We start from the raw sequence: 9,884 nt of genomic DNA on the forward strand, positions 1-9,884 counted from the left end.
GAGAGAAATCCACTGGTTCACTCCCCAAATAGCTACAATGGCTGGAGTTGGGCTGATCCAAAGCCAGGGGCTAGGAGCTTGTTCCATGTTCTCCATGCAGGTGCAAGGACCCAAGCACTTTGACCATTTTCATCTGCTTTCCCAGGCTGTTAGCAGGGAGCTGAACTGGAAGAGGAGCAGCCAGGAGACAAAGTGGAGTCCATATGGGATGCTGGCTCTGCAGGTGGAGACTTAGCCTACTTTGCCACAGCACTGGCCCCTATTTGTTATTTCTTTTACCTAGCACCCCCTTTACCCCGAGAAACCATCCTACTTGCCTCCATCCCACTTTGTTTTGCTAGAAAAGACCCTGTAGGGGTCAAGAATGAACTCTGGAGCTAAATGGTCTGGTTCAAATCTCAACTCTATTACTTACTGGCTGTGTAACTTTCAGGAGATTCCTTAATCTTTCCTTGCCTTAGTTAATTCACTTACCAATAGGGATGATAAAAATTTTTCCCATTTAGATTCTTGCAAAGATTAAACATGTTAATACAAATGAAGTTAAGAACTAACTCCGTGGCATAGTAGGCTAAGCTGCCTGTGGTGCCGGCAACCCATATAGGTGACAGTTGGTGTCCTGGCTGCTCCACTTCTGATCCAGTTCCCGGCTAATAAGTGTGGGAAAGTAGCAGAAGATGACCCAAATGCTTGGGTTCCTGCGTCCATGGGAGACCTGGAAGAAGCTCCTGGCGCCTGGCTTTGGCCTGGCTCAGCACTGGCAGTTTTGGCCACTTGGGGAATGAACCAATGGTTGGAAGATCTCTCTCTCTTTCACTGTCACTCACACTCTCATTCTCTGTCTCTCCCTCTCTATCAAATAATACAAATGAAATGCTTACAGTACTGCACACTACATAGTAAGTGCTCAACACATATAAAATATTCTTTTTCTCCTACCGCTCTCCCAGTTACAGGGATAGGCACATGTGTCAGATCTGGCCAGAGTGTCCTGTCTTCTTGTTTACCATGACTGGATTGGGCCAAGGTTGGCAAAATTTTTCTATAAAGAGTGGATAGCAATTGTTTTAGGCTTTGGGGGCTATGCAGTCTCTATTACCACTACTTAAGGCTGCTATTTTAATAGAGAAGCAGTCATACATAAACAAATGAGTATAGTTGTGTTTGAATAAAACTGAAATTTATAGATATTGAAATTTGAATTTAATATAATTTTAGGGATTATAAAATACACCAAATCATTTTGATTTTTAAAAATGACAAAACCTGGGGCAGACATTTGTCATAGCTGTTAAAATGCTGGGTTCAAGTCCCAGCTCTGCTCCTAATTTCAAGTGCCTGGTTTCAAGTCCTAGTTTCAAGTGCCTGGGTCCACTCCTCATTCTAGTTTCCTGCTACTGCAGATCCTGGAAGGCAGCAGATGATGGTGCAAGTATCTGGGACCCTACCACTCACATAAGAAACTCACAGTGTATTCCTGGCTCCTGGCATTGATCTGGCTCAATCATGGCTGTTGTGGGCATTTGGGGAGTGAAGCAACAGATGAAATCTCTCTTTCTCTTCATCTATGTTTGTGTGTGTGTGTGTGTGTGTGTGTGTCCGTCTACCTGCCTTTGAAATAAACAAATAAACTTTTTTTTAATGACAAACCATTTTCAGCTCCTGTGCTGTCCAAAACTAGGAGGTTGGCTGGATTTGGCCTAGGTCATGGTTCATTGACAATCTTTCCAAAGGATGGGCATTAATCCATGAGAGGCTAAAATTCTGCCATGACATTTAATACTGGACACTGGAAGAAAGTGTGTGCCTTTCCCATTTGAACCATGATTCCCACGGTCATCTTCCTTCCCACTTGGTGAGATCCTATCTGTGGCAAGAGAGAATCAAGGTCAAGTGAAAATAATCAGAGTCAAACAAAGCCAACCAAGAGATTAAGAGAAAGATGGCTCTGAAAATTTCATTTGGACCTGTAGATTAAGCCATGCCTATTAGATCCATGAACCAATAAATGCAGGGATTTTTCTTTTCTTCCTACTTTAGTGCAGTCAGGTTTTGACCACCTGCAATGTAATTCTTATAGAGACTTATGAACTTGTTTTCTTCACACTATGCAAAAATCACTGTACATAATAATCAGGAAAAAGGGAAAGCTAGTTTGTGTTGTGTTCTTACCACACGCCAGACAATTTGGTAAGTGCTTTCACATGTGATTTCATGTTCACTTAACCCTCTGAGTTGGCATTATTATCCTCATTTTACCAAGAACATGGGCACATTTGATGCCAGTAGATTGCTTGGATACTACGTTTGATGGTCGAATGAAACAGCAGTTTGAAAGGATTTTTTTCAAGGGAATGGGAATGAATGTTCAGGTTTATTTTCTCACCTACCTCACTTCCTAAGAAAAAAATGATGGAAGAGTCAACCTTGTCAGGGAACACTTAATCCCTTTTCTGGGAAAGAGGGCATGTACTGATTGGGAATCCCCCCTGTTCCTCTGGTCATTCTGGACAGTGGGGAGTGGCAGTCCTGGAGTCCTTGCTCAGCTGCCCAGCAGAGAGTGGATGAGCAGCTGAGGCTGCTGATAAACAGCCTGGGTTAATCCTCACTGCAGCTTGTGACTCCCTTGCAGGACCCATCCAGGATTTCCTTCAGGAGTATCACTTCACAGCAGCTGGCTGGCTGGACATTGCCAACTGCTCACCCCTTGGTTGCACAGGAAACTTCAGCAGGTAAAACTTGGCCAGTCCGAGGAGACGACATCATCCTTTGGAGAGAAGAGAAAAGCTGTACAAAGAGGGCTTGCATGATAGAGGATGACAAAGAAGCAGGGGAAGATAATTCTCCACTTCCATTATCCTTCACCCTGATAAATCAGTCCTCTGGAGTCTGGAATGAAGACAAAGAACTACCACATTATAGCTACTGTTTATTAGACAACTACTGTATCTCACTCCATTTCTCAGTAAAATGGCCACCATTGTTTATCAATGAACACTTGCCAGGCACCTTACCTACATTATTTTTAATCATCTCAGTGACTCAGCAAAGTAGACATTAAATATCACCTACTGTTTTATTGATGAGGAAATTGAGGTGGCTAGATTAAGAAATGACCATAGGAGGAGAGAGGAATTTGCACTTAGTCTGCCTCTCTTTTTCCCACACTACTGTGGGAGTTGGGATTCAGATGGGAGGAGAAGGATGATATTCCAGTCTTCAGCACCAGAAATAGAAGTGGAACTTGAGTCTTGGAAATCAGCTCCTCAAGTTCTGCATCTCTTTGAAGGAAGGAGTTTTGTCATTTCATATTTACCTGGTGTACTATCAGCCCTGAACTCATACTTGGCCCAGGGTAAGGGCTCAATAAATGTTCCTTAAATGAAAGAGTAAATGAGTCCAGGTGTCTATTTTCAGTAAAATGGAAAAAGGCTGTGGGAACACTGACTTGATGAAGTCTTCTCTCTCTCTCTCTCTCCCTAAGATTTTATTTATTTGAGCGGCAGAGTTACAGACAGAAAGAGGGAGAGACAGAGAAAAAGGTCTTCCATCCACTGGTTCACTCCCCAAATGGCCACAATGGCCAGAGCTGGGCCAATCTGAAGGCAGGAGCTAGGAGCTTCTTCTGGATCTTTGACTTGGGTGCAGGGGCCCAAGCCCTTGGGCCATCATCCACTGCTTTCCCAGGTACTTTGGCAGGGAACTGGATCTGAAGAAGAACCACCAGGACTCGAACTGGCACCCCTATGGTATACTGGCGCCTCAGGCGGAGGCTTAGCCTATTATGCCAGAGCACTGGGTCCAATGAAGTCTTAAGTTCTTTCTGTAACTCTTAGAAATCACACAAACTCTGATGTGCAACTGCACTACCTTTAGTGCAATGGAGTAGAAGTTTAACCGATTTTATGTTATAGGCCATGACTTACCTAATGCCACCTTGGTGGTCTTAAAGACTGACTGCATCTTTAAAAAAAAAAAAAAAAACACTTATGGATTTCTAGGGAGTAGCTTGAAGCAGAGAAATAATCTAATTCCACAATCTTCATTTAGGTCTTTTTGCCAATCCTTAGCCAGGGAATGATCACGTCCTGGATGCTGAGAAACTTAAACAGAGACTTCTAGAAAACAAGACTAGGCAGGGTAAAATAAGGATTGAGGGACAAGAAAGGAAACATTGGGGGAAAAGGTCAAAAGCTGGAGCCTGGACTATTCATTGCCCAGCAGCAGGCCCTGAACCCAATTCCCTTTCATTGCTCCATGGGGCAAGGGTGACTTAGCAAGCTATAAATCCCACTAGTCTAAGTGTGAGGAATGTGGAGATGAATGTGGGGAAGTCTTCGTTCCAGAGGAAAGGGCATGAGAGTGGGCCAGCTGGAGATAGAAGACAGAACATATCCCAAGTGTGAGCCAACAGAGATTTCAAATTAGAATCTGGGCTCAACCTGCATCTGGGTTTTAAGAAATCTGATTGTAAGTGGATAGGACTGTCAAGTAATTGGAAGAAACTTGGTAGAGACCTGAAGTGACACTGGGTTGATCTGCCAAGAAAAATTATTAGCATGTTTATCTGATCATTTGAATCAATGTATCTTCCTGGCAAGAATAAATATTTCTGCAGGAAACTAGTGGCTTGGAGATGCAGGTTAAGGAGAGCCCTGTAAAGGTGAGCAGGAGAAGGTCAAGTGTTGCCCAGAGAAGCCCATCTGACTTCGCCTTCAAAAGCAGTTTGGTAGAGGCAAGGAGCAGAAACAACCGGCCAGATTTCCTGTGGGTTGTGGGTGATGTCTTCCCCTGGAACCTGTGGCCTGGAGCTTACTTTGGAACTTGCCGTGGAGGAGCATTTTGATTGGGAAATGTGGTTTGGAATGTAAAACTGTTGAGACCTGGATTGTCTATCTCTGAGGATGTCTGCTGCTGGGTGTTAGCTGGCACTCAGTGAGGCTCTCTGGGTTCTTGGAAATTTAACAACTGCTTTTTCCTCACCGTGATTAAACTAGGTATACCTTGTGTGAGAACTAAGAATTCAAGGATGTGATCCTCTTAAGATTTACTTTGAGTGGAAGGATTTGAAACTCTGTGCTCCTCTGGCCTCAGAATCAGCCCTTAAGGCATCCGGATCTGGCTAAAAAGCCCATGAGAGCACTTCAGGCATGGAAAGCCAAGACACTGTGGCAAAACAAAACAAAACAAAACAAAAACCAACCTAAATGAAAGATCTCTGTGCGTGAGATCCCAATGGAAAGAATGGACCATCAAAGAAGGAGGTATCTTTCTCTGAAGGGAGGAGAGAACTTGTACTTTGATTATGGCCTTGTCTAAATAAGGTCGGAGTTTGTGAACTCAAGAGGCTTCCATAGCCTTGGCAGCTCATGACCGGAGCCTCGGGTGATTACTGACGTCAACTGTTAAATCAACAATGGGAGTCACTGTACACTTGCTCCCCATGTAAGATCTCTGTTCTTAATGTGTTATACTATGCAAATTAATGGTAAAACTACTACTCAAACAGTACTTAATACTTTGTGTATCTATGTGAGTGCGAACTGTTGAAATCTTTCTTAGTATATACCAAGTTGATCTTCTGTATATAAAGATAATTAAAAATGAATCTTAATGAAGAATGGAATGGGAGAGGGAGTAGGAGATGGGATGGTTTGTGGGTGGGAGGGTGGTTATAGGGAGAAAAGCTGCTATAATCCAAAAGTTGTATTTTTGAAATTTATATTTATTAAAGTTTTAAAAAAGAAAAAATAAATAAAACTGTGCTCTTTGGGCCTGCGCTGTGGCATAGCAGGTAAAGCCACTGCCTACAGTGCCCAGAATCCCATATGGATGCCGGTTCGAGTCCTGGCTGCTCCTCTTCTGATCCAGCTCTCTACTATTGCCTGGGAAAGCAATGGAAGATGATCCAAGTCCTTGGGCCCCTGTACCCGCATGGGAGACTGGGGAAGAAGCTCCTGGCTCCTGGCTCCTGGCTTCAGAATGGTGCAGCTCTGGCCGTTGTGGCCATCTGGGGAATGAACCAGTGGATGGAAGACCTCTCTCTCCCTCTCTCTGCATCTGCCTCTCTGTAACTCTGCTTTTCAAATTAATAAATAAATCTAAAAAAAAAAAAAAACAAGCAAACAAACCAAAAAATCTCTTTGTGCTCTTAACATGCCTTAACCAGGTCATAGGGCCCATGAATAGCAGAAAAGGCATTGCATTAATGGCTGGGAATGAAAGGCTCCAGGCCAACTTTGTTGTTATGTGAGAGGTTAGACAAGTCATTTATTCTCTTAGTGTCTCATTTTCCTTACCTTTAAGATGGAGACAATATTTTTACTTCTCACAGAAATTCTTGCCAAAGTGAAAATAAGTAACCAGGATTATTTTAAGTTTTAAAAATTTGTTCAACTGTGATACATGAAAGTGGGAATCTGGATTTAAATCCAAATTCTGTGATTTACCACCTGTATAATCTCAGACATGCTTCTTCACTTGTCATTGCCTTGATTTCCTACTCACTAAACACCCCTCTCAAAAAGTTGTGAAGATTGCATAAAGCACCTAGTTTATAGGTGGGTTTTATAAATCATACTGGTTGTCACCATGAATCTGATCAAGCAAGAAATACATGTTAAGAGCTTAGATTAGTACTTAGCCAGGCATTTGGTAAATGCTGATTATTATCATCTTCATTAACGTTTCTACCAGATATGGAAAACCATTTAGAAGTATAATTCCTCCTGCCTACAGAGAAAGGCTACATAAAGCAGAAGTGAGTCCATTCTAGGCAGAGCAGCCTGAACTTTATTGCACCTAGATCTTTTCCCACCAGCTCCGGAAATCCTGTTTCACAAGAGTTTTCATTTTATTTAAATGGAAACAATGAAAGGAATAAAACCACTAACAGTATTTAATGCATAGGCAAAACCCAAACTGGGGATAAGCTTTGGACATGATTTCTTAGCAGTAACTCAATAGCAACCACAGCCCCACCAGAATAATGTTCTGCCAGAAGCCTCAAAACCAGGGTGGTGTCCTTCCACCAACTCACCACAACAGATTGTACCAAAACACTGGGGCAACAGGAGCCCATATTTTAAAAATTACAGGATAAAGAAGCGGAAGTCTAAAATACTCATAGGCAGAAAGTATAACAGTCTCTTAACGTCCATGACTGCTAAGGGAGAACTAACTATGCTGAGTTGGCTTATCCAGTAAAAGCTTACGGTAGGGTAACTAGAAAGCTAATAAAATGCCTCGATGCTTATTTTTCTAGCCCAAGGGTCTAATAGTTACATCAAAATTTTTTCCTGCCCATTACATCTTTTGGAGGAAGTTCTATTTTTGTGCTTAATGAGTTCCTGGAGGTTTATATGAAAAATGTAATATATAAAAACAAGCAATAGCCTTACATGTTATGTGAGGAATTTTATTCCCAAGAACTAAAAAAAGTATAAATTCCCTAGTATATTTATAAATAATTTAATCTTGAATTAAAAGATAAATCTGAAGGTTGAACAATATTTTTGATTATTAAAAATGTTCAAAACACAAATTAAACACTAAATATTGACAACAGAATAACTTACCGAAATTAATTTCTTTTTTTTAATTTTTTTAAAGATTTTATTTATTTATTTGAGAGGTAGAGTTATGGACAGTGAGAGGGAGAGACAGAGAGAAAGGTCTTCCTTCCGTTGGTTCAATCCCCAAGTGGCTGCAACGACCAGAGCTGTGCTGATCCAAAGCCAGGAGCCAGGAGCTTCTTTCCAGTCTCTCACGTGGGTGCAGGGGCCCAAGGACTTGGGCCATCTCCCACTGTTTTCCTAGGCCACAGCCGAGAGCTGAACTGGAAGAGGAGCAGCCAGCGTCCGCATGGGATGCCACTGCCGCAGCCCGAGAATTAACCTACTGCACCATGGCGCTGGCCCCCTAAATTAATTTCTTACCTTGAATTCTGCTGTTAGCTATCTTAAAATGAGGTTTTATAGTCCTAAGGTTGATCTAGTGTTAGGAAGGGGCTCTTTATATTTTTCATTTTTATTTATTTATTTTCATTGTATTAGAAAGGCAGAGACATGCACAAAAGACAAATAGAGAGAGAGAGGGAGAGAAAAGAAACAAAGATCTTCCTTTTACTGGTCACTCCCCAAATGCCTGTAATAACCAGGGTTGGGCCACGCTGAAGCCAGGGTTCCAAAACTCCATTCAGTTCTCTAAGATAGGTGACAGAGACCCAAACACTCAGACATCACCTGCTGCTTCCCAGATGCGCATTAACAGGAAGCTGGATTGGAAGCTGAGGAGGCGACTCAAACCAAGATATGAGGTACAAACATCTCAAGCTGTGACAGCTGTGGCCAAATGCCTCAGACTGAGGGCTGCTGTGGCCCAATGCCAGTTCTGGAAGCAGAAGGAAGACTGTCTGATAGTGAATTTTCCACTGGCCTTTTCAGGACAATGAGCAGACTCATCACTCAATGATGATGCTAACCAAGGCAGCTTGTCAAGCTTTCAATAAGCTTCTTCCTTGGATCAAAATAGTGGGATGATCATGCAAGTCAACCTTTCTTCTCCCACCCTGCAAAGCTGTTAGTTTACATCTATGATAATAAAAAAAAATAGGGCTGACAGATTTAGCAACAATAAAAAAATACAAATACAGGACACAGTTAAATTTGGACTTCAGATAAACAATGAAAGATGTTTAGGGTGACTCAAATGCAATATTTTAGAAAATGCATTGTATCTGGTAAACCCATAAAAATGAATATAACCATAACACTGTAGTATCAGTGGATCGCTATCATTAAGAATTGGGGGGATTGGATTAGATTGAATTTGTCCTGTAATTCTACTTCTAGGTTTATCCAACAGAATTGAAAAGATATATCCATAGAAACACCTAAACAAGAATGCTCCATCAGCTTTACTTATAACCGCCAAATATCCTGACACAACAAAATGGTCATCAGTATTCTGATTGAACAATCTGCACTTCATATAACTTCAGAGGGGTCCCTAATTCTGCTTGTTTGAGCACTACACCTGAAGAACTACTGTTTTAGAGAATCTGACAGACAATAGATTAGGTCAAAAGGAACAACAGAAGGAGATTCAAAGAAAACTCCCAAATCAGAGTCAAGATGACTGAAAGTCAGGAAGGGACTGGGAGAAAAGTGTCAGGATGATTAATTACAGACTTGCATCCAAAACACCAAAGCCAGTCACGTCCCTGACCCGCAGCCCCGCCACAGCTGCTGTAGACCCTGGCTTTAAATCCCAGAAGAATATCCTTTCAAGCAATATGCACTTGCTACTGGGGTGAGAGGGTGCTACAGGTGGAGGGCTGAGAGAGATTAATAGAAACTTCCAAAATGGACTCAGAAGAAGTAAAAATGTCTCTATATTATCTTTGCCAGGAGAAAGGCTCACATCAAGTAGACCCTTCCTTATTCTGGTGATGAATGGAGGAGGTGGGAGAGAGGAGGGCAGTCCACTCCATGCCAATGCTCCCTCCAGGTGCATCTCTAATTAAGGGCCCTTTCCACGTATGTGTGGACCACAGCCACCCTCTCCTTTAAGGGAGAGACCTGGTGGGAGAAATAACCCTATGAGGCTGCAGAGGGAGCTGTGCCAGATTCCTAAATCATAAAAATATGAACAGACAACCAGACATCAGAGGAGCATCAGACATCAGGACCAAGAAGGAGCAAGAACAAACTGACCAGAGAAAGCAGAGATAACTCAGGGAGAATTTGAAAGAGTTTACTAGGAGGTATTTGAGAGGCTGTCACATTCATAAAACAAAAATAGGAGCAATCATAGCCTAAGACTGCCAAAGAAATGTAATAGAAGCTAACCATGGCTGGGGACAGCTTTGCTCTTGTTTTCTT

At 42.2% G+C, this 9,884-nt stretch overlaps 1 long non-coding RNA gene across 1 annotated transcript in view; it reads right to left on the reverse strand.

Moving 5' to 3' along the window:
• Positions 1-2,632: 2,632 nt before the first annotated feature.
• The window catches only part of LOC103349764 (uncharacterized), a 15,081-nt gene continuing 7,829 nt past the window's right edge, over positions 2,633-9,884 (reverse strand). Inside the window, exon 3 of the long non-coding RNA XR_016233472.1 lies at positions 2,633-2,767. This is a non-coding gene — a long non-coding RNA (uncharacterized LOC103349764). The remainder of the gene's footprint in view (positions 2,768-9,884) is intronic.

This window comes from Oryctolagus cuniculus, chromosome 1 (assembly GCF_051225735.1).
Source record: "Oryctolagus cuniculus isolate XC-2025 breed Fujian yellow rabbit chromosome 1, ASM5122573v1, whole genome shotgun sequence".
In the NCBI taxonomy this organism is placed as follows: domain Eukaryota; kingdom Metazoa; phylum Chordata; class Mammalia; order Lagomorpha; family Leporidae; genus Oryctolagus; species Oryctolagus cuniculus.